The sequence below is a fragment of the Pocillopora damicornis genome, chromosome 11 (genome assembly GCF_964200805.1).
Source record: "Pocillopora damicornis chromosome 11, jaPocDami1.2, whole genome shotgun sequence".
Taxonomy (NCBI): domain Eukaryota; kingdom Metazoa; phylum Cnidaria; class Anthozoa; order Scleractinia; family Pocilloporidae; genus Pocillopora; species Pocillopora damicornis.
The window spans coordinates 18,993,877-19,018,523 of record NC_142680.1 but is presented as its reverse complement, the minus strand read 5'-3'; the positions used below and the strand labels follow the sequence as shown (position 1 = coordinate 19,018,523).

The following is a 24,647-nucleotide window of genomic DNA, read 5'->3' as shown; positions in this document are numbered from 1 at the left end:
ATTTTTCAATTTCCATTTTGAAATAAACATGGCCACCCCGTACAATGCTCTTCAAAACACGCAAAAGAGCAGGAACGACTTCTTTTTCGTCCATAGCGCTCACCTAACGCTTGCTTGAAAGATGTAGAAAAAAAAACAACAGATCAGACAACTGAAAAAACACGTCTGCTCTTCAAAATTTCCCAACTTAGTCTTGACAGAAATAACAATTACTCTCCTCAATCTTACGTCTAGAACAGACAGTTGAAAGCCTGGTTTTAACATAATCTGAAAAGGTCAGTGGCCATCTTTGACTGATAGCATTAGACAGATTCATTTTGTTAGAGTACTTTTCCTCATTATCCACTTTTCAACGCGTTTGTATCGGTTCTCAGTTTTCTTGTATTGAATTTGACGAAGGTTTTTTAACCAAGACTTTGCGTTTTATACTATGGGTGCTGGGCAGTCTCATGACATGTGCCTTAATGGTTTCCTCTCTCGGGCTGTCGGCTTGTTTTATTTTCGATAAACGAGCGTGAGTAAGTTACTGTTCACTCAGCTGAAAACAGTACTTTTTTGAAACAAGTAACCTTGCAGACAAGATTTATTTCATCATATTTTTCGGTCGCAAATGCGAAACAACGCTCGAGTATGGCGCTTATGACGAGACGTTTCTTGTAACGTCGGTTTACAGCATGTTTCTGTTATAATTCACTTCCATTGGAAGTCATTCTTAGGGAAACGTATGTGCTATATATGCTGTTCAATGAACGTTGTAATCGTCCCTGAAGAAGTCTCAGCTAAGGACGAAACGCGTTGGAAAAATGAACAAAAAGTTATAAGAGCAAGAAGCCTTTCTTTGTGCTGTTCACTAGTCTCCGTTAAAAAAAGATAAAGAAAGAATTAATCTTGTACATTTCCGGAACGTGGAAGAAGAGTTTCGTTCACGAAACCAGATCAAAACCTCTCGAAATTCGTGACGACACTTTGCGCTTATGTCACGCTAAATCCAGAACCGATGGGCTTGAGGTCACAGTGACATACACCGGAAATAATCTTAAGTTAAATGCTTTTCGGCTTGGACTAAAAAATGTTTCTTTAAGAAACAGACTCGATAATGGTCAAGAGGGAAAAAGTAATATGATTTTTTTACCGCTGTTTGGTATGGCATGCAATTTATCTGTGGCTCTGAATACAGATACGCGATCCGTCGCGTTTCGATAATTCAACCTTTTTAGAGAAGAGTATTTTATTCTTCATTTTTTATTTCAGTCTCTAAATGGTGGCTTGTACCAAAATGGAATAAAATCTTTTCTTTTTCCGTTCGGTAGCAGCTGGAGATCGAGAGCCAAGTTGTTACATCCAGGTCTTAACATGACCCTTTCACTGCCTACACGAGTGTGACGTATCATATCACGCGACCTTGATCGGAACGTTTTCAAAATGGCCGTTGATTAAGCGTCAAAAAAAATCAGTAGAAAATTTGGTTTTGCACAAGATATCGTTTATTTGGTCATTTAGGATTATTTACTCGATTTAAACGCCGCCCTCGAATTAACGCCGCTCTTGGGAGTTCATGGTTCTCAAGAAATGTGGCGGGATATTTACAGGTCAAACACGCCTTAGCAAAGGAAATTTCCCTTTTAATCTGGACAATACACTCAGCATTGTTCAATTTCTGTTTTGAAATAAACATGGCCACTCTAAATGATGCTTTTCACGCGATAGAGTACGCGATAGAAAAGGAACGCCTTCTTTTTCGTCCATAGCGCTCACCTAACGCTTACTTGGAACTTTGATACCTATTACAAGACTAAAATGAATCTCATTAACTTAAGTGCAACTCTCAACATGCACAACTATCTGTTTAAGAACATTTTCAATGTCTTAGCCAAATTTATTTGTACATATGTATGTTACACTTCTACTTCTTTTTTAACTCGTAAATTGCGCGCATGCGCAAGAGCGAGTTATAGATACGATGTAGGGAATGGCATTCGCTCGCTCGCTCCCTCGCTCGCTCGCTCGATTGGTCGATTCCTGTAAACTTTTTTTAGATTTTAGGCTTTTGAGTGCATTTGATAGTTTTTGGCGAGCAATAAACAGACGAAATGGCGACCTTTGTTGCTAAGAATAGTGGTGGGGTGAAAAAGAAGCCAATGATAATCTTAAAAGAGTTTTTTTTTTTTCGTTTTAGTTTCAACAAGCGGCGCCAGCGACTGGCAGGCATTCAAGGATTCACACTGAAATAACAGAACAACCTTCGTTTTTCATAAAATTGTAATTTAAAATCCTTGAACTTGAAAACAATCCGAAGATTCATTGCAAATATCACTTACTGCGAAGCGCTCGGAGTTTACAGATGTTCAAAAGCTTTTTCTGTTATGGCGTGAGATTGAGGACAAAATTGATTATTACGTTTCGTCGCGTGTGTTTTTCCTGTGTGAAGCAACCAAAGATGCCGGCGACTGACGAAATTACAAGTTAACACGAAAATCAAATAACACCTAAACAAACAATTTTAGCTACCGATTTTCAGTGAATTTTTAAAGAACAATTTTCTTTTAAGTTTCAAGACAATTTGAAGATTCAACATACATACAACGTACTAAAATGCGAAAGTTACACACCACAAAATTGATAAATAGGCCTGAAATGAAATTCTATCTTGTTATTGATTATACGTTGCCTAGCACGTGACTTAAATCTACCTGGGCGGAGATCCAAAATGACGGTGGCAGGCTTGGCTTAGTTATATCACTCAAAACTCGTTCCCGTTTGTCTCATTTGATAAAGAGGGAATCGTTAATGTTTTCATTAAGACAATATTGCCTTGATTTTCTAATATTTACAACGAAAGACAGTAAATTTCACTTTTCACCCACATTTACTTTCAACCTTTTCTTTTGAACCAGAAACAAAAACGATAGACATTTAAAACACATGACATCATCCACCCTTGTCAAATATAATAGCATGATCATTTCAACTGTAATGCCTTCTTATCCCAACGTTACTTTGTTTCTTTGCTACATTAGCGAACACTGAACTACTGCTCGTACTCTAGATATGACAATCAACCACAAAATTCCCTAAACCAGATAACATTAAACATAATCTAAAAAATCATATGTCAATTCACGAGTTTGCTCACAGAGCACTTTGATTTTCTTTTTACATCAGTGGATCTAGGTGTAATAATAAGGCCTGGTACATAAAGATTGCTGTCTGTGTAAATATTTCATCTTAGCAGTGCAGCTTAGACTTTAAGAAATTTTCTATTCCAAACTTTAACCAAATGCATAATATGACTGATCACTTCTCAACAAAATGTCTTATCCTGTTGTAAATGCGCTCTGCCCACAGGTATATTATCTGAATGACCACTGTCAAATAATGCGACATCTTATATTGTCAATTCGCCTTTTCATATGATCAACTTTTTTTTATTTATATGGTCAATTTCACTTTTATATGGTCTTTCAGTCTTATCAACTGAGTTGATAACGTAAATTGGCCACCATCAATAGTTTCAAAGCTGACGCATCGAGCGTTAGCCCTTCGTCAGAGCGACTGGAGAAATTGTGGGTTGTGTGTGTGTTTGCCGTATTTACTCGATTTAAACGCCGCCCTCGAATTAACGCCGCTCTCGAGAGTTAATGGTTCTCGAGAAATGTGGCGTGATGTTTACAGATCAGACACGCCTTACCAAGGGAAATTTCCCTTTTAATCTGGACAATACACTCAGCATTATTCAATTTCCGTTGACGGCTTAAAATAACTTTTTCGGAATACTGTCTAAAGGCCTCAGTTAACATAGTGAAATAGACACAGGGTACTTCAAACGCCTCTTCGTGCCTTTTTTCGCTCAGAAAACTGTCCTAAATGTGGCTTTGTAAGTCATCCGCCACACACGCTTCGAATTTGAATTTGACCTGATAGGTCATACGTGTGTACAAAGTAAATATGGCGGATAGTAGTTTAAGTGAGAGCAGTTCGATATCATGGTCTGATTATTTGGATTTTGAGGCCTCGATGGTAGGCGAAAATAATGATACGCCATATGAGGCTGTTGGTTAAAAGTTTTAATGAATGATTCCTGCTTTAGAATGTTTTTGTATTGTCTCCATTGGCATTAAAGATGGCGTTTATAACTTGGAGGTTAGAGGAAATGAAAGTGTATTTTTCTCTTTTGTATGACGTTTGACGCATAAGAAAGCCCAAAATTGCTATTGAATGCTGATTAAAATACAAAACTCGTTATGGAATCTGATTTACGCGCAAATGATCGTTTTTTGTCGCTGAGGAATGTAACTTCACCCAATAGTTCGCCTTTTCACGCAAATGAGTGCATATTTTCTCATAATGAACAACAAAAGGTGTAGTTGATAAAAACTGTTCTTTGCCTACCTTGAAATTCAAGTTAGAGCGAGAAACATCATGATGGCAGATGTACAAACTGATTATCTTATTGATTAGTGGACGAACTGTGAAATTACTCCAAAGACTGGTTGACGTGTTATGACTTGTTATTCATACCAGACGGAAGCTTTAAACCCTTAATATGCTAAATGCCTATGCAAATGAAGCGTTTATTGTTCTCGTGAGATGTAGCGTGATGTTACAGCTCAAACACACCTTAAGAAGGGAAATTTCCCTTTTAATCAAGACAATACACTCAGCATTGCTCAATTTCCTTTTTGAAATAAACATGGCCCCCTGAACAATGCTCTTCAAAACACGCGATGGAGCAGGAATAACTTCTTTTTCATCCATAGCGCTCAGCTAACGCTTACTTCTGGTTGCTTGAAAGATGCAAAAACAAAAAAATAAAAAAAATAGACGACTCACAAACACGCCTGCTCTTCAAAATTCCCTGACTTAGTCCTAACAGAAATAGCCAATACTTTCCTCAATCTTACCTTATTACGAGCTTGTTATTTCCGTCACACGATTGGGTCGCTTACTCGGTTCGTTTTCTTAACCAAGATATTGCGTTTAATACTGTGGGTGCTAGGCAGTCTCATGACATGTGCTTTCATAGCTTCCTCTCTCAGGCTGTCGGCTTGTTTTATTTACGATAAACGAGCGTGAAAAATTTACTGTTCACTCAGCTGACAGTGGTACATTTTTGAAACGAGTAACATTACAGACAAGATTTGTTTCATCATATTTTCCGGTCGCAAATGAGAAACAATGCTTGAGTGTAGCGCTCATAACAAGACGTCTCTTGTTACGTCGGTTTACAACATGTTTCTGTTATTATTCACTTCCGCTGGAAGTCATACTTACGGACACGAATGTGTTCTACATACTGTTCAATGTTAATTGTAATCATCCCTGAAGAGGTCTCAGGCAAAACGCGTCGGAAAAAATAAACAAAAAGTTACAACACCAAGTAGTCTTTCTTTGTGCTGCTCACTGGTCTCCGTTAAAAAAAGATACAGAAAGTATAAATCTTGTATATTTTCGGAGCATGGAAGAAGATTTTCGTTCACGAAACCATATCAAGACCTCCCACAATACGTGACGACACTTTGCGCTTATGTCACGCTCACTCCAGAATCGATGGACTTGAGGTCACAGTGATAGACACCGGACAAAATCTTAAGTTTAATACTTTTCGGCTTGGACTAAAAAATATTTCTATAAGTGACAGACTCGATCATGGTTAAGAGGAAAAAATAATATATTTAACTATTTTTTTTTACCTCTGTTTGGTATGGCATGTAATTTACCCGTGGCTCTGAATACAGATACGCGATCCGTCGCGTTTTGCTAATTTAACCTTTCTAGGGAAAGTGTTTTATTTCTCGCTTCGTATTTCATAGTCTCTAAATACTGGCTTGTATCAAAATGGAACAAATACAATCTTTTTCCGCTCGGTAGCGGTTGAACAGCGAGGGCGAAGTTGTTACTTTCAGGTCTTAGCATGACCCTTTTCATAGCCAGCAGTGTAAGTTTCTTATTAGTGGGAACTAACGTTATAAGCTCGCGGTCGTTTATCCGACCGGCCATGTTTGATTTGGAGTCAGAGTAAACAGTGGGGGTAGGGGGCGGGGGAGGGGCGAGAATCTTCACTATCACTCCTCCACCCCCACCCTTCTTCTTCTTATTTTTGACCGTCGACCGCCCCCGTAGTACAAATTTCTTTCTCTCCCTAAGCCTTCCGCTACCATTAAAATCAAAGATAGCGGCCATAATTTTCATTCAGAAAATACATACCACTCGCTCGCCAAAATTAAGCCTGTTTTTCAGGCTACCCTTTCCACTGCCTTACACACGTGTGGTGTATCAATCACGTAACCTGGATCGGAACGTTTTCAAAAATGGCCGTCGATTAAGTGTCAAAAAAAACTGTAGAAAATTTGGCTTCGAATAATATGTCGTTTATTTGCTCATTTAGGATTCTCTAACCTAAAAGGAATGTATACGTACGTACGATTTAGCGTTCAAAAAGTGTCTCCATTAAGCGCGCGGCCAAAAACGATTAAGTTATAGCTGTGACGTAGAAAAATATGAAGACACGTCGGCAGTTATGGTGGAGAAAGGAAAAATCTAGAAAGAAGGACGGACGTAATGCGTGGCCGGAGCGCCAAATGATAGCTACAAGAATAATACATATATATCAGGTATTTTTAAACACTAATTTCCAAATGATGTAGCTATATGGCCAAAATGGACGTGTCTCGATCGTCGACATCGAGGAGATTTTACTCTTCAATGTCGTTGGCCGTCTGCTCCGTAACGGCTTCGAAGACGCCTGTTACAAACACATATAACTACTGAGTTAAATCAGGGCAAGATAATCAAAGAATTCAGCTATAGAGGATGCTGATTAAGTAGCCTGTTCCCAAACCGTACACGATTGTTCAACATTCTTTTCGGCTGACATTTCGCAAGCGAAGAATAGTGAGCTCCTTATTTCACGCGCTTGAGATGTACTCATACTCTCTGTCTTTCCACACGACTACATTTGCGCCTTTTTATCTGATCGTATGAAAATCCTACCAATTGTAGTTTACGTCGTATTTCAATAACAGAAATGCATCATTTGTGATAAAGTTCAAGCCGTTTCCTGAGCTGACCGATATCCTGTGGCATGAACCTCTGGTGGATACTGGCATAAACACAAGCTCGAAGGGTCCGTGTATTCTCCTAACTTAGGTTTCCAAAAATCCATCCCACGAGCCATCAATTCCCCCCTGCCCTCAAGAAACTAAAAGTAGCAACAGTAGCAATATCATTGTGATAACAGCACTGCAACGAGATAATTAAAGAAACGCAAATATTATTGAATTAGATGCATGGTAGCGAATCCAAGTGTTCTGCGAAATGGGTCGCATGGCAATGCCGCACTTAAACTAAAGAAGGTTTTTCTGTAATAAAATCCCTATTTGAGATTAACTTGAATCAGATGACTTTAAACTCACTCGTTTTTTGTTTGACCGGTTCGACGACGATGGCCTCTGCCTTTGCAATCTCTGAGGAAAGGAGCAGTTTGCAGTGAAACTGCCCGATCACTTTTAGGCGAAAAATCATCGTGCCTCGTGATACAGCTGATTATTTCGTCAAAAGTTAGCTTTTGGTTTGCCAAGGAAATTACTCTACAGCAACGAAACTCTGGAGCATTAACCAAAGAAATAAGAAATAACATGTTATGTAAACAGAAACGAACACAGCTACCCATTATTACCACAGATTTCGCCGTAGAAAACAAAACACGAAGGCAATTAACTAATCATTCAGTAACGGGAGTGCTTTTTTCTAATCTTGAACCGAACACCGCAAGCGAGAAACCGTCTTTTTCAGTCCTCGTCGAAATATTCGTTGGCACGCAGTTGATGCGGCTTGTAGAGAAAAAGTATTCTCACATCTGTAATGTCCTCAACCTAAGGTGCATTTTTTAAAATTTTAAATAAGAAAAAAATTTTACGGGTTGAAACAGGGTCTGAGAGGTCGGGACTTATTTATTTTTTCATATTCTAGAGTCAATGTAAAGTTGTCATTCTGACAACACTCACACGATAAATTCATTGTGAAAAGTTTATTCAGGAGGAGCCAGTCAGTCTTCTAGTACTAAGGAAGAAAAATCAATGATTGTAAAATTTCACAGGGAGTTGGAATACCAAAGTTACAACAAATACAGAAAAGAAAGTGATCAAACATAAAACTGACTGACCTAGAATGACTTAATTTTCCCACGAAACGAATGAGTAATCCGAAACTTCCATGATGCCACGCGAACCTCTTCTACTAATTCGTTCCCATGTCACTTAAACGTCAAAAATGACATTTTTTTCTCGAGTAAACTCAGATTAAGACTTGAAGTGTTTTTTAAAGAAGTTTCTGAAAGAAACATTGAGGTGAAGTTAAAAGTCTTATTTTAGTTGAAAAAAAAAAAAACAAGACTAAATGGTTCCTTCAAGTTTTCCCAAAATCGTTTAATTTTCTGCAAATCCAAGTCACTTTTCTTCCCAGAGTGACCGGGGTTTACTCTTATACATAGCTTAAAAGGGAAGGAGTCCTTCAGCTGGGTTTTATCACTAAAGGGAGTGAGTTTCTAAAGAAACTGTGGTGCTGCGTCAGTGGGAGAGTATAGCAAGATAATTTGGTTTTATCAACTGACTTGTTAAGGTTACTTCCCACCTTCGCGGGTGTCCTTCGGGAAAAAAAAATCGTTGGAGTGCTAGTTTCACTAGAATCCTAGCAAACTAGACATCAGAAGAAAGCTTACGAACATTAGTTTACGATAAAAATATGATTTAAGCGACTTTTTCTTTAAGGAAGTGTCAGGATTCGGTAAGGCGTGAAACGACCGATGGTTCTTCTATTGAATTTATCGGGTATCGGATGTCGCAGCACGACCAAAATGGCTGCACGGTCTTATTCACAAGATGTCAATCAACAAGAGTGTGATCGGCTTTTTTGATATTCTTATTGGTTGTCTAGATATCAGCATCTAAACTTGGAGTAGCTAAAAATGTGCGAGGCGTGTTGCGTAAATGGACAAGACGGGACAAATATTTCAAATATCAAGGTTTGCCGACACACTTTCGTTTGTCATTATTCCTGGAAATTTTTTAGCGAAATCTGACGATTGCGAGATTTTAGCTAATGAAGGTTTGCGAACAACTGGCTCTACGCTAGAAGTTTAACTCGCCTCCTGAAACCGCAAACCGATGGGACAACGGGACCTCCCTGCGTCAATGACGATGGATCAAGATTTCCCGGGAAAAGTAACCCATTGCAGACTCGATCGCTCAATGGAACTTTGAGGAGGACGACGTAATAATGGGTAGAGTTGCCAGAGGCTAAAATGAAAAAAACAGGAAAATGTGCTGAGGAGCATGACAACGGATCGACAGACACCTTTCAAAATTACGATTTGTATCAAGCTGGTACTTGAATAAATAAAAGAAGACCTTTTTTTAACGTTATGTCGAGAACTTTCAAAACACACTTTCAAATTTCAAATCTGGCAACGAAATAACTGAAAGAAAATAGCAACGACTCAAATGCTTTGTTTTAATCATAATTTAGCTTTTTTTACAAATAAAATGTTAGCGATGAAAGTTTCGAACGAAAACAAGCGGCAGCTTTTCTAATAAATCCTAATTGGCGCGTGCCTGTTGAGATGTCTTTCTATTGCGAAGATAGCCTTACGGCAATCGCACAGCTGATCCTGCTGTGTCAATGACAGCGGAAAAATTTAAATATAAATTGTTTTATCTTTACCATTTGTATCGGATCCAGAGGAAGCTTGTTTCCAATCCCCTTACGTCTCTTCCATCTAATTCATGCGGCAAAAAGACATGCCGCACAAGCTGCACAGCAAAATTTTTTTCGGAAGTGGCCCTCGACCGCAGTAGAAGGAGGGTTTTCTCTCGTGTGTCCTCCTCTGATGTGGTCGATTCATCCAAGGCTAAACTGAGTGGACTGGATGGTGGCCTTTTTTGCTGCACCTCGAGGGTTTCGACAGGGAGGCTAGCTACTTCTGATGTGCCATTGAGAAGCGAAATAAGTGTGTCGAACCGCTCCATCATTTGTTTTTGTAGCTCTGCAACATGCTGGAGTCATGAAATTATTTGTGAATGGCCGTCGGGTTGGCTCTGTGGGAAAAGGCTTCGTGGAGCGGAACGCCACGAATACGGACTACGAGTATGTGATGGTGACAAAAGTGGTGACAGTACTGGTGGCAATGGTGAAAGAACTGGTGGCAGAGGCGACAGTGGTGTCCATGATAATGGTGAGATGGTGCTCTGGGTGATAGAGGTGCTGGTGGTGGCAGTGGCGCTGGTAATGGTGTCGATTGTGTCGGGGACGTTTGTGGTGTTAGTTGACGTGCTGGCATAACAGTTTTCGGAGGAGCACAAGGCGAGACAACGGTGGCCTATAAGAATAGATAAAGGCAAATTTTAGGGATTGTAGGTTTCGTAAACACAGCAATAACCTATGCCATTGTTCATATGATGCCATTGTTCACATGCCAATAATTTAGCGTAGGCGGGACAGTCTGATCAGACTCTATTGATCAATTGTAACGCAAAAGCGAGCTAAGAAAAAGAGGCTTCGAGAAAAAGTATATTTCTTCGACCTAACAACGAAACTGCACATACCTGACCTGGTTCCTTCTTCCTTTTCTCTTTTTCTTTAGAATTCTCATCCCAGAAGCTGGCTGTTATCGTTTCTTAGACCCGCATTTTTTGGTTTCAGTTGTCTCGGTCGGTTTTTGAATCCTATCGGTCGGCTTTTCTCTCGTATCAGTATCGGTGTAGAATGAGAGAGGATGGGTGGCAGGCGAGAAAAAGGGAAGTTAGAGAGGATATCAAGGAGGAAGACAGGGAGGGTTGAGGCATGGAGAGGGATGGGAAGGGAGGGGAGATAGAGTGGATAATTGGGAGCAAGGGAATAAGAGAAGATGAAGAACGGATTGAAGTTAACGAAAGATGAGACAGACAGGAAGAAAGGAAGGAGTTGGAAGGAAGGGGAATCGAGAAGAGTAAGCAGGGAGGGCTTGGTGGTGGCACACAGTAGGTTCATTATCGATGTTATTGTTTTCTTTCTACTCGATAATTTTTAAAATTTTTTTCAATAATAACATCAATCTTTTTAACAGCATTTAATTTTTGAGGCATCTGAAAGAATTTTTTGGAGTGATATTCAAAATACAAGCGAAACAGAGTGATGATGACAACAGTGTAGCAGGAGAAGAGAGTAAAATCTTGCTATCGTATGTAGGGGTTGAATATACGAACATTAACAAGACTATGGTGTAGTAAACAAACAGCAGAGGGGTCAGGGATATTGAGACCTTGATTCTGCAACTAGGGGACTTAGTCTGTGCATTGCTGTAACTGTAAGTCTGTTCAAGATGTCTGAAATACCCAATACCTCAAACCATTTTTGCTGGTTTCCATTTTCGGTAACGGAACTCGCTTGTAAAGAAAAAATATCCTCACATATTTTATATCCGTAACCTAAAATGCATGTTCCTAAATTTTTAATGAGAAAACTTTCACTGGTTGAGACAGGGTCATAAGGTGGGGACTTTTTCTGTTTTCTTTTTTCATATTTAAGATTCTGTAAACTTTTCTTTTTCTCAAATAAACTCAGATTAAGATATGAAGTGTTTTTGATGGGGTTTCTGCAATAAAACATTGACATGCGGTTAAATATCTTTTATTTTAGTTGTAAGACTAAAAAACTGTAAGACGAAATGATTCGTAAAAAACTGTAAGACTAAATGATTCGTTCAAACTTATCCAAAGTCATTTAACTATTTGCATATCCATGTCACTTTTCTTCCAAGAAGGACCGGGGTTTATTATCATACATAGGTTAAAACGGAAGGGGGCCCTTGGCTGGGTTTATTATTAGAGGGAGTAGGTTACTAGAGAACCTGTGAGGCTGCGTCGGTGGGGGAGTATAAGAAGATAATTTGATCTATCAACTGAGATGTTCTTGTAAATTGGCCACCATAGAGAGTTTCTAAGCTGAAGTTTCTACCGTTAGCCCTTTGTCGCTCTGACGAACAAAATAAATTTCCAAATGTCTTTTTTATCTTCTCTGATTGACATGCTTTCGACTAATACACACGCTACAATTTTTTGGCACGTGATGTTTATGTTATGATGTTTAAAACTGGCGTAGATCGAGTCTCAAGGCTCAGCAGTGTATCTCCAAGCCAAGGTTAGGGTAGTTGACCTCATTGTTACTCCAATATTAAAGTAACTCTAAGCTGTGCCTTTGTGTTCCTCCTCGGAGAATTAACTATGATGTCAAAGGCACGTTGATGAGACTAAAATACCGAAAAGAAGTCGTCTAAGGCAATTCGTGTTTCTCCAAGAGAAAAGTAACACTCAGCTGTGTGTGGGTGTTCTTCCCCAAATAGTTTAGCTCTTATGTCAAGAGCACGTTGTTTGGACTGACGTGCTCATGAGAAGTTGCCTAAAGCATATTGTGTTTCTCCGAGAGAAAAGTAACACTCAGCTGTGTGTGGGTGTTCTTCCCTGAAGAGTTTGATTCTTATGTCAAGAGCATGCTGATGGGACTGAAGTGCCGACAAAAAGTCGCCTGACGCATGTTGAGTTACTCCGAGAGAAACATAACACTCAGCTGTGTTTGGGTGTTCTTCCCCAAAGAGTTTAACTCTTATGTCAAGAGCACGCTGATCGAACTGATGAGAAATCATGCTGATGAGAAATTGCCTAAGGCATGTTGTGTTACCCCAAGATTGAAGTAGCTTTGAGTTGTGTCTGGGTGTTCCTCACCAAAGAGTTTAACTCTTATGTCAAAAGCACACTGCTTGGACTGAAGTGCTCATGAGAAACTGCCTAAAGCATGTTGTGTTACTCCAAGGTTTAAGTAGCTTTGAGCTGTGTCCGGGTGTTCCTCACCGAAGAGTTTAACTCTTATGTCAAGAGCACGCTGCTTAGACTGAAGTACTGATGAGAAATTGCCTAAAGCATGTTGTGTTACTCCAAGAGAAAAGTAACTTTGAGCTGTGTCTGGGTGTTCCTCACCGAAGAGTTTAACTCTTATGTCAAGAGCACGCTGATCAGACCGAAGTGCTGATGAGAAATTGCCTAAAGCATGTTGTGTTACTCCGAGAGAAAAGTAACTTTAAGCTGTGTCTGGGCGTTCCTCACCGAAGAGTTTAATTCTTCTGTCAAGAGTACGCTGATGGGACTGAAGTGCCGACAAAAAGTCGCCTGAGGCATGTTGAGTTACTCCGAGAGAAACGTAACACTCAGCTGTGTTTGGGTGTTCTTCCCCGAAGAGTTTAACTGTTATGGCAAGAGCACGCTGCTTAGACTGAAGTGCTGATGAGAAATTGCCTAAAGCATGTTGTGTTACTCCGAGAGAAAAGTAACTTTCAGCTGTGTCTGGGTGTTCCTCACCGAAGAGTTTAATTCTTATCTCAAGAGCACGCTGATAAGACTGAAGTGCTGATGAGAAATTGCCTAAAGCATCTTGTGTTACTCCGAGAGAAAAGTAACTTTGAGCTGTGTCTGGGTGTTCCTCACCGAAGAGTTTAACTCTTATGTCAAGAGCACGCTGATCAGACTGAAGTGCTGATGAGAGATTGCCTAAAGCATGTTGTGTTACTCCAAGGTTGAAGTAGCTTTTAGCTGTGTCTGGGTGTTCCTCACCGAAGAGTTTAACTCTTATGTCGAGAGCACGCTGCTCAGACTGAAGTGCTGATGAGAAATGGCCTAACGCATGTTGTGTTACTCCAAGGTTGAAGTAGCTTTGAGCTGTGTCTGGGTGTTCCTCACCGAAGAGTTTAACTCTTATGTCAAGAGCACGCTGATCAGACTGAAGTGCTGATGAGAAATTGCCTAAAGCATGTTGTGTTACTCCAAGGTTGAAGTAGCTTTGAGCTGTGTCTGGGTGTGTCTCACCGAAGAGTTTAACTCTTATGTCAAAAGCACGCTGATCAGACTGAAGTGCTGATAAGAAATGGCCTAACGCATGTTTTGTTACTCCAAGGTATAAGTAGCTTTTAGCTGTGTCTGGGTGTTCCTCACCGAAGAGTTTAACTCTTATGTCAAGAGCACGCTGATGGGACTGAAGTGCTGATGAGAAATGGCCTAAAGCATGTTGTGTTACCCCAAGATTGAAGTAGCTTTGAGCTGTGTCTGGGTGTTCCTCACCGAAGAGTTTAACTCTTATGTCAAGAGCACGCTGATCGGACTGAAGTGCTGATGAGAAGTTGCCTAAAGTATGTTGTGTTACTCCAAGGTTGAAGTAACTTTGAGCTGTGTCTGGGTGTTCCTCACCGAAGAGTTTAACTCTTATGTCAAGAGCACGCTGCTCAGACTGAAGTGCTGATGAGAAATGGCCTAAAGCATGTTGTGTTACCCCAAGATTGAAGTAGCTTTGAGCTGTGTCTGGGTGTTCCTCACCGAAGAGTTTAACTCTTATGTCAAGAGCACGCTGATCGGACTGAAATGCTGATGAGAAGTTGTCTAAAATATGTTGTGTTACTCCAAGGTTGAAGTAGCTTTTAGCTGTGTCTGGGTGTTCCTCACCGAAGAGTTTAACTCTTATGTCAAGAGCACGCTGATCGGACTGAAGTGCTGATGAGAAAAGGCCTAAAGCATGTTGTGTTACCCCAAGATTGAAGTAGCTTCGAGCTGTGTCTGGGTGTTCCTCACCGAAGAGTTTAACTCTTATGTCAAGAGCACGCTGATGGGACTGAAGTGCTGATGAGAAATTGCCTAAAGCATGTTGTGTTACCGCAAGATTGAAGTAGCTTTGAGCTGTGTCTGGGTGTTTTTCCCCGAACAGTCGTATTGCGAATTCAAGGGCATGTTGAAAGGACTGAATGGCTTCAGAATAGTTTTGCATCTGATGAAGAGCGTGGGCGCGGTCGAAATAGCTTCTTAATAACTCTTCTTGATGCAAATTTAAATCAAGATTTTCTTCGGGTTTAGCTTTATCATCTGGGATATCTAGTCTACCTTCTTTTAAGACCTTGTTATGATAACTGATCCACGTGTCGCACAACTTTGATGCTTCCTCGGGATTATTCAATACATTTTTAAGTGTCGAATTGATGTTGCGTTGGAAGGTCCATGAACCAATGGAATGTGGGAGGATCTGTGTTTCTGTTTGATTTGACATCCTTAGCACAGATTTGCTGAGTGCTTGCTTTGTTTCGTAATCAGAGAAAATTTCTGTTGCTTTGCTAACAACGCAAATAGTTTCTAATCTAAGTGGTTGAGTGGTTATAACACCTGGTTCTGGCATATCTGCCTCGATCACTGTCAATTCTTTGTTATTCACTGGAGGAATAATAAGAAGACTTGTGTCTCCTAGTGCTCTGGATTCATGTAAGGCTTTGGTGTAAAGCTCCAGTGAAGTTGCTTCCTTTTTATTGAAAAGAAAGTAAGTAACAAGAATTTGCAGCAAGAATACTGTCAGAATTCGCTGTTCGGGACTGTCACTAGTCAAGCAAAGAGCTTCTCGCAAGTTCTGAGCTCCGTCGTCTATTTTCCCTGAAACCAGTTGACAGATGCCTCTATAACACTGGATTTTTCTTCTATCATCTACCGACAAAGAAAGGCCTTCGGCTTTAGAGAGCATATCCATCGATCTTCCATCTATCCCCCAAGTAATTTCGGTAAATGCCAAGGACACCAGTAACTGGCTGTAGAAGACGCTTTTTCCAAACGCCTGAGCTTCTTTAGTTGCGTGATCGTAAATTTTATAGATGATTTTTCCCTCGCACCAGAAAAGGGAATCTAGAAAGATTTCTGCTTTTGTAAGGACACCAAATGTAACGTCACATGTCTTAGGATCGGAGCAGCTCTTCATAAGACTCTGAATAATATTCTGCTTCTCTTCATAGAAATCAATAAATGCTTGCATGGATTGTCCTGTCAGAAACTGTTTATTTAGCTTCTCGAAAAGAGAGACGTAAAATGCAGACAAACGTGCCTTGGAGTTCAGCATGGTTTCTTTCATTTCATCTTCTCCTCTTTCTCTTGCAAACGACAGAACCAACTTATGCATCGAAAATGACTCAGGTTTGAAGCTAGAGTCGAGGAAAGATTTTCTCCGGAGCCTATGCAAGATTTTCTTGGCCTCCAGAGTTGTTTTTACACCCATGACAGCTGCAGCAACTGAGTGGTTAAAATCTCCAGAAAGAACACTAAGTGATACCAGCGCTTCTTTGTCTGATAGAGAGAGTCTCTGAAAAGAGGATTCAAATAGGAGCTTCAATCGCAGATTGCTTGGATAATCTGGATTGTCCAACAGCTGGAAAAGGTTATCTTCTATAGAATTCTTGAAGCTAACTAAAAATTGAGTCGGCTGTGCATTATCCTCAGCAATAGAGGAACACAACAGTTTCATGGCCAAAGGTACGAACCCGCATATTTTTGCAATATTCGAGCAGTCAGACGCGGTCGCTTTTGGAAGTAATCCGCCGACTAAGGTTTGAGAGAAGGACTCGTGTAATGGCCCTATTCTTACTGCTTGATGGCCTTGAAAATTCACATTCATAAATTCAAGAGATTCCCTTGTGGTAAGAAGAAATGTTAAATTTTTTAATTGACTAAGAATGACTTCCAGAAGGTTTATGAAATCCTCCTTCACATTCGGTGCTCCACTTTCGAGTAAGTCATCGGCGTTGTCAAGAATCATCACAAATTCACCTGAAATGTCGCTTAAAAAGAGGGAAAGTTCGTCTTCTATGGACATCCGCTGAGGCATTTGATCTTTTGTGGAGTGTCTTTTAAAGAAGCTCAGAAGCTTCGTAGTCAGATCGGCCTTTGAAAGAAGCCCTCGCATGGAGAAGAAGTACACGGGAAGTCCTTCAGTTTGGAGTTGATGTCCGACTTCAGTTGCCACAGAAGTCTTACCAAAACCAGGCGAGCCCCATATCGACACGATTCGGGAACTTTTGGAAGTTAAGTGATTACTGATGTCTTCACACTCTCTCTGACGGCCAGTAAAGTGTGAAACCTTTGAAGGAAGATTTGATGGTGGAAGGAATGGCTTTGAATCTTTGAAAAAGCAAATTGATGCAATCATGAAAGAGCTAATTTCGGTAGTTTGAAGAGCAAATAAAAATATTGATCACCAAAAAGAGTACATATTACAGTAACATAACAAAACTAGAAATTCAAGTTTTATAGATACAGCTTTAATCAAAGCTTCTTGCTTTTTCCGTGAATTTGTACGATTAACAACATACCACAAGAGTCACGATGCCGGTAAATATGGTGGGTGCGGTTTACTTCTTGCGCAAATTGTTTTGAAACAAAAGATAACAGATTGTTCAAGGTGGTACTCTGACAATAGAGAAAAATTCATCTTAGGAAAGGAGAAAGGATTGTCAAGACTTGTTCAAAGCATTTTTGCGAAAACTTGAAGTTACCCCGTTGAACTATTACTACTTAAGTACAGAGTAAAAACGCTTTTGTCTCTTTTGTTCCTCCCCGCCAAAGTAATGCTTATAAGACTCAGCCACATTGCATCGTAAAATTTTTGTCAATTAGAAAATCCTGTAAAGAAATCAATCAGTTTATACCTGTTTGATCTTGATCCATTTTTCCCTTCAACAAAGTGAGGTCTTCAACTTGTGCTATTAATTTGTCGACACCTGATCTTACTTCTTCGAGACACTCGATATATGATCTGGTCTCCTGTCTAAGACTTTCTTCCAACTTGTGAACTTTTTTGATGGGAAAGTCAGACTCTGTCATGCCACCGATGGCATCAATGGTATCTGTCGTGATACCAAGAACTTGGAATGCATCTTTAGCGAGCTGCACGTATTGGTCAAAGGTTGGTTTATCAATCTCTGACTTGTCTGCGTGACAGAGCGAGTTTCGTAAAAGTCGAAGCTGATCAATCGCGAGAGCGGAGGTTTCGGCTGTATTTCCACTTGGACTCACAACAGATGGATGGAACTTTCCAAGAGGTACTTTACGGTGCTTTACGTACAGTTCACCGAGTGTCTTGTAATGACCTTTGCGATCTGGCGTAGCGATGGACATTGCATAGATGGTGGCCTGAAACAGGGCGGTACAATCCCATTCTTCATAGGAGATGTGTGTAGGAACTTTGGTTTTTCCGCCTTCTTCATTGTGAAACAAATTTCTTACTACAGTGGAGTCATCCCAGAATTGATACCCAGGACGATGTCCAAACCTGTTGTCCCACATGGATTTGAACGTCTGACGCAAAGCATTGGCGAACTCATTGAGTACAATGGAGGCAAATTTGAAATAATTCAGCTGCTCGTTTGTAAACGGTTGTAGAGCCATGCTCGGCGTTAGCTCTGGAGATAGTGATCCTCGACCGAAATCCTGAAATAGATTCAATTTGTTCAAGCATACATACTTCTCAAGTGAAATTAAACAATGATTGATGTGTGTGAGGGGAAAAGGAAAAAAGTTCTTTCGTTACGTTATTCTCGTTCAAATAAGTACTTTATAGCACCGGTTCTATAAATCGTGCGGGACGGCATAGATACGGAAAGTGGTCCTACGACTAAATACACTAGAGACAAAGTGAAAACTCCTCTCTACTTTATATTAGAATAAAGATGTACGTTTTTAATCTGCTTTCTGTTTGGGTGCCAAGTCCTAGCAAGTCCTTTGTAATTAAAACTAAACTGTTTCCCTTTCGAGGATCAAAGGAGGTTTTTCCGAGATATTGAAGAATGTGACGCCATAAGATGATGTCTATCTTAGAACTAAAAGTCCTTCAAAAATTCACTTCAGTTAGCTTGGTTTAGCGTCAAAACTAATTTTTTTTTTAAACCTCAACTCCACTTTAATGATACGGAATTTTCTTTGCCAGCAAACAGTTTGAAAAAATTTCACGTTTTCTTCGCCAGCAAACAGTTTGAATTAATTTCACGTCTGATATGATACTTTCACGGTATTTTGATTTCCATGTGTGTCAAATTTTGAAACTCTTTCAAGTTGCCAAAGACTGAATATTTCCTGTTATAACTTCCTATAAGATATCCTAAATGAATGAGATTATGAACTTGCATGACATGAATAAGAAGCACGAAGAAACAAATTATTGTGCATTTGATGAAAACAGGAAATTGAAGGGTACAAAAGACTGCAATTTTATTTATGCTAAAAGCAGCTTTGCATTGTCTGTACGTAAGATGATGACTGACAAACGTAAAATACCAAAGGTCAAATCTTGTTAGTGACAGCAGGGATCAGAAATTGAGTGTTGTGCCAAGTCTAACAAGGTTTGGAGTTTCTTAGAGCTTACTTATCTTGAAATTCAAGTTAGAGCGAGAAATATCATGATGGCAGACGCACAAACTGATTATCTGAATGATTATTGGACGAACTGCAAGACTGCGACTCGAAATTTATCCGGAGACTTGGTTGAGGTGTTAAGACTTGTTATTCATACCGCACAAAAATTTTAAACCGTTAATATCCAAAATGCCTATGCAATGAAGAGCTCATTGTTCTCGAGAAATGTGGCGTGATGTCTACAGGTCAAACACACCTTAGTAAGGGAAATTTCCCAATTAATCTGGACAATATACTCAGTATTGTTCAATTTCCCTTTTCAAATAAACATGACCACTCTGAACAATGCTCTTTAAAATTCCCCGACTTCGTCTTGGGCAGACATAACAATTACAATCTTCAATCTTGCTTCTTGAGCAGGCGTGTTTTTTGAGTTTTTAGTCTGTTGTTGTTTTCTTTTTTTGCACCTTTCAAGCAAGCAGAAGTAAGCGTTAGGTGAGCGCTATGGAACAAACACGCGATAGAGTAGGAACGATTTTTTTTCAAGCTCCACACCACGCGCGTGTCTGTTTCGACCTGCGCTCGGCTCGTGCTCGCCTGAAAAACATTAAAAGAAAAAAATTCATCTGTTTTACACGCTATCTTCGAGAAAGAAAATCACCACTATTCTTAGATCAAAGTGAAAGAACCAGTAACTTGTGCCAAGCTGTCAGTCAGCGGTGACGATATAAACAGAAGACCTCAGCAAATCACACAAATAATTTTTACTCTAAACTGTTTGGTAACGTGACCATAGCAGGTGACTGAATCAAGATTTTGCAGGCTTTCTTTTGATAATTATCTGTCCCGTATAGATCTTACATCTTCGCTTCACTTTTGAATTACCAAAACTGCAAGGCTAATAAATTCAGAAATAAACAAGGTGAGAGTTCTGTTAATAGACTTTTCTTTTACAAATTGTAGTGATTTATGCCAGTTAACGGTTGTGACAAGTAGGCGCACCATGTATATTTCATAGTCGCTATCAAGTAAATTTTGCCGGACTTTGAGTTCGTCTCAAGATAGAACAACACAAATACACAAGGAAATTTGTACAGTAACTTTATAACCATCCCTTTTTCTTTTAAAAGCTTGAAGCTCAGTAGATTCTGTCATATCGATCATTTTTAAAACTGTCTTTGTTTTAACGCTACTTTTCGACATAGGAAAAGTATGTCGGACAAAAATATTGACCAAAAAATAAATATCTCTTTGCCAGCTTCAATAATGACAGGGAATTAAGTTTAGATAATAAAACAAAGGATTATGTTGACGGGAATACCGTAGGTCTAGTATATTCGCCTCATGAGGTCACACAACTCGGGTAATATTCACGGTGAAAATTTGCATATTTGAGCGGTCGAACGAAAAAAATCATCTTTCGAAAACCGAAATAAATTTTTACAAAAAAAACTACACCACAATTATTAGAAAATGTTGGGCTATAAAATATGAAAGTAGGGGTGAAAGTAAAGTTTTGGTGACTTGCCGCTGTTTGTCTGATGCATGCTGACATTGGCTCTTAAGTGAAATTAAACAGCGATTGATGTATATGAGGAAACAAGTTCATTTGTCATGATATTCTCGTTTAAACAAATAATCATCGTATATGCGCAGTGGCTTTATCAATTGTGCATGACGTCATGGTACGGAGAGTGATTACACAACTAACTTAACTTGAGACAAAGTGAAAACTCATCTCTTCTTTCTGTTAGGATAAAGATGTACGTTTTGAATCTGCTTTCTGTTTGGATTCCAAGTCACAGCACTTAGTTATTAAAACTAAAACATTTCCTTCTCGAGGTTCAAAAGTTGTATGTCAATAAAATGCAGAAATCGAAGACTCTGACGCCATATAGGATGAATATGCATCTTAGAACTTAAAGTCCTTCAAAAACTTCACTTCAATAAGCTTGGTATACCGTCAAAACCTAGGTTTTTTTTAAACCTCTAATACAGAGTTCTCTTTGAACTCCGGTTGATTTCTTTTAATAAGATGGTCGAAAGCATAAAAGTGTAAAAATATCTTGTAGTTATTAATTTCCTACGCCTAAGTGACTTCAAACTTTTGGTGATTTTGCCAGCGTGTCAGCAGAATTATGTAAATTAGTCTTTTGAGCAAACTCCGACCGCATATATATGTAGCTTACTAAATCTTAGATTTTAACCATTTAGAAATGAAAGGATAGTGGGGAAGAGCGTTTAGAACACACTGATTGATTCTCTAAACGTTTTAAACAGCCAAATTCTGGGAAATGATTCTGTCTCGCGACAAAAAAGGTGAACAAAACGTATTGAATATCATATTGATTAGCGTTCGGTTAACGTGTTAATGAGGAACTTTTTTGAAAAAAATTGGTTTCTACTCTTTTTATATTTGAATTTAGAAAGCTCAAGCTCTTCAAACCTGACAGAACATTTCAGAACCAAACTACAGGATTTTATTACGTGTAACCGACGATAACACGATCATCATATCGATCATTCTGGACGATCACAGTCTCCTTTTCGGCGAAGTCTGTGACGCAGGTCGAAAAATATCAAGGAAAAAAAAAATTTAGGTCAGTTTCTTACTCTAAGAACCCCCAGCGGCGCTAAAACCTTGTTTTTTTTTTTTCTTTTAGCTCGGATTTTAGCGCGACGGACTTCACCCAATAATAGGGCCTTTTACATAAATATTGCCTCAGTTAACATATTGAAATAGACACAGGGTACTTCGAACGCCTCTTCGTGCCTTTTTTCGCCTAAAAATCTGTCCTAAATGCGGCTTCATAAGTCATCCGCCACACACGCTTCGAATTTGAATTTGACCTGATAGGTCACACTTGTGTACACTTAGGAAATTAAAGTAAATATGGCGTATAGTGGTTCGAGTAAGAGCAGTTTGATGTGGTGGTCTGATTATTTGGATTTTGAGGCCTCGATAGTCGGTGAAAATAACGATACACCTTATGAGGCTGTTGGTTAAAAGTTTTAATGAATGATTCCTGCTTTAGAATGTTTGTGTATTGTCTCCATTGGCATTAAAGATGGCGTTTATAACTTGAAGGTTAGCGGAAATGAAAGTGTATTTTTTTCTTTTGTATGACGTTTGACGTATAAGAATGCCCAAAATTGTTATGGAATGCTGATTAAAATACAAAAATCGTTATGGAATCTGATTTACGCGCAAATGATCGTTTTTTGTCGCTGATGAATGTAACTTCACGCAATAGTTCGGCTTTTCACGCAAATGAGTGCATATTTTCTCATAATGAACAACAAAAGGTGTAGTTGATAAAAACTGTTACTTACTTACCTTGAAATTCAAGTTAGAGCGAGAAACATCATGATGGCAGACGCACAAACTGATTATCTGAATGATTATTGGACGAACTGCAAGACTGCGACTCGAAATTTATCTGGAGACTGGTTGAGGTGTTATGACTTGTTATTCTTACTACAAGGAAATTTTAAATTCTAACATGCTAAACGCCTATGCAGTAAAGATTTCACTGTTCTCGAGAAATGTGGCGTGATGTTTTATAGGTCAAACACAACTTAGCAAGAAAAATTTCCTTTTTAATCTGGACAATACATTCAGCATGGCCACCCTGAACAATGCTCTTCAAAATTCCCTGACTTAGTCTTGACAGAAATAACAATTATAATCTTCATTCTTACATCTAGAGCAGGTGTGCTTTTTGAGTGGTCTGAATTAAGTCAACTTGAAACAGTAAAACCTGATCTCTTCTTTAAATTAGAAGAGAGATGTACGCTTTGAATCTATTTTCTGTTTGGATGTTAATTCCCACCACTTGTAATAAAAACTTAAATATTTCCCTTTCGAGGCTCAAACGTTGTAACTCACGATCATCAAAATGCGGAAACCGAGAAATCAAAGACTGTGACGCCATAAGAGGAATATGCACTTTAGAACTTAAAGTCCTTCAAATAATTCACTCCAATAAGCTTGGTATAGCGTCAAATATAGTTTTTTTCAAATCCCAACTCCACTTTATTGATACAGAGTTTTCTTTCCAAGCAAACAGGTTGAATTAATTTCGCCTCTGATATGATACTTTCACGGTATTTTGATTTTCATGTTTATGAAATATCAAAACTCTTTCAACTTGCCAAAGACATAATAATTTCTGTTGTAGCTCCCTACAAGATATCATAAATGAATGGGATTACGAACTTGCATGGCATGAACAAGAAGCACGAAGAAACAAATTATTGCGTATTTGATGATAACAGGAATTCAAACTGAAGGCAACAAAAGATTGCATTTTCATCCATGCTAAAAGCGGCTTAAAGCGTTTACATTCTCTGTTCCTAAGATGATGAATGTCAAACGTCAAATGCCAAATGTCAAATCTTGTTAGTGACAGCAGTGATCAGAAATTGATTGTTGTGCCAAGTCTAACAAAGTTTTAGAGTTTCTTAGACCTTCATCGATATTGTCTGTTGTTGTTTTACTTCGTTAATAGTTGAAAAAAACTAGCTGTTACTTACCTACCTTAAAATTCAAGTAACAGCGAGAAATATAACTATGATGGCAGACGCACAAACTGATTATTGTAATGATTATTGGACGAACTGCAAGACTGCAACACGAAATTTACCCGGAGAGTGGTTGACGTGTTATGACTTGTTATTCATACCACACGGAAATTTTAAACACTTAATATGCAAAATGCCTCTGCAATGAAGAGTTCATTGTTCTCAAGAAATGTGGCGTGTTGTTTTACAGATCTAACACACCTTAGCAAGGGAAATTTCCCTTTTAATCTGGACAATACACTCAGCATGGCCACCCATAACAATGCTCTTTAAAATTCCCTGACTCAGTCTTGACAGAAATAACAATTACAATGTTCAACCTTACACCTAGAAGAGGCTTGTTTTTTGAGTTGTCTAAATTAAGCGAACTAAATTAACTTGGGACAAAGTGAAACTTCACCTCCTACTTTATATTAGAATAAAGATGTACGCTTTGAATCTGCTCCTGTTTGGATGCAAGTCCAAATATTTCCCTCTCGAGGTTCAAATGTTGCATCTCATTAAAATGCAGAAACCGAGAAATCGAAGACTGTGACGCCAGAAGATGAATGTTCATCTTAGAACTTAAAGTCCTTCCAATAATTCACTTCACTGAGCTTAGTTTAGCGTCAAAACCTGGTTTTTTCCAACTTCAACTCCCCTTTAACGATACAGAGTTTTCTTTGCCATCAAACAGTTTGAATTAATTTCACGTCTGATATGATACTTTCACGGTGTTTTGATTTTTACATGTTTATGAAATTTCAAAACTCTTTCAACTTGCCAAAGACATAATAATTTCTGTTGTAGCTTCCTACAAGATATCATAAATGAAAGGGATTACGAGCTTGCATGGCA

General features: G+C 39.0%; 2 pseudogenes across 2 annotated transcripts in view; both read right to left on the bottom strand.

The window, feature by feature from the left end:
- The window catches only part of LOC149037981 (uncharacterized), a 95,768-nt pseudogene that overhangs the window by 24,267 nt on the left and 46,854 nt on the right, over positions 1–24,647 (bottom strand). The gene's annotated exons all lie outside the window — the stretch shown is intronic.
- LOC149037986 (uncharacterized) lies at positions 12,140–18,552 on the bottom strand (annotated as a pseudogene). The gene is made up of 2 exons (XR_016180888.1): positions 17,525–18,552; positions 12,140–16,997 (listed from the first exon to the last, which is right to left on the bottom strand). The product of XR_016180888.1 is annotated as an uncharacterized LOC149037986 (transcript).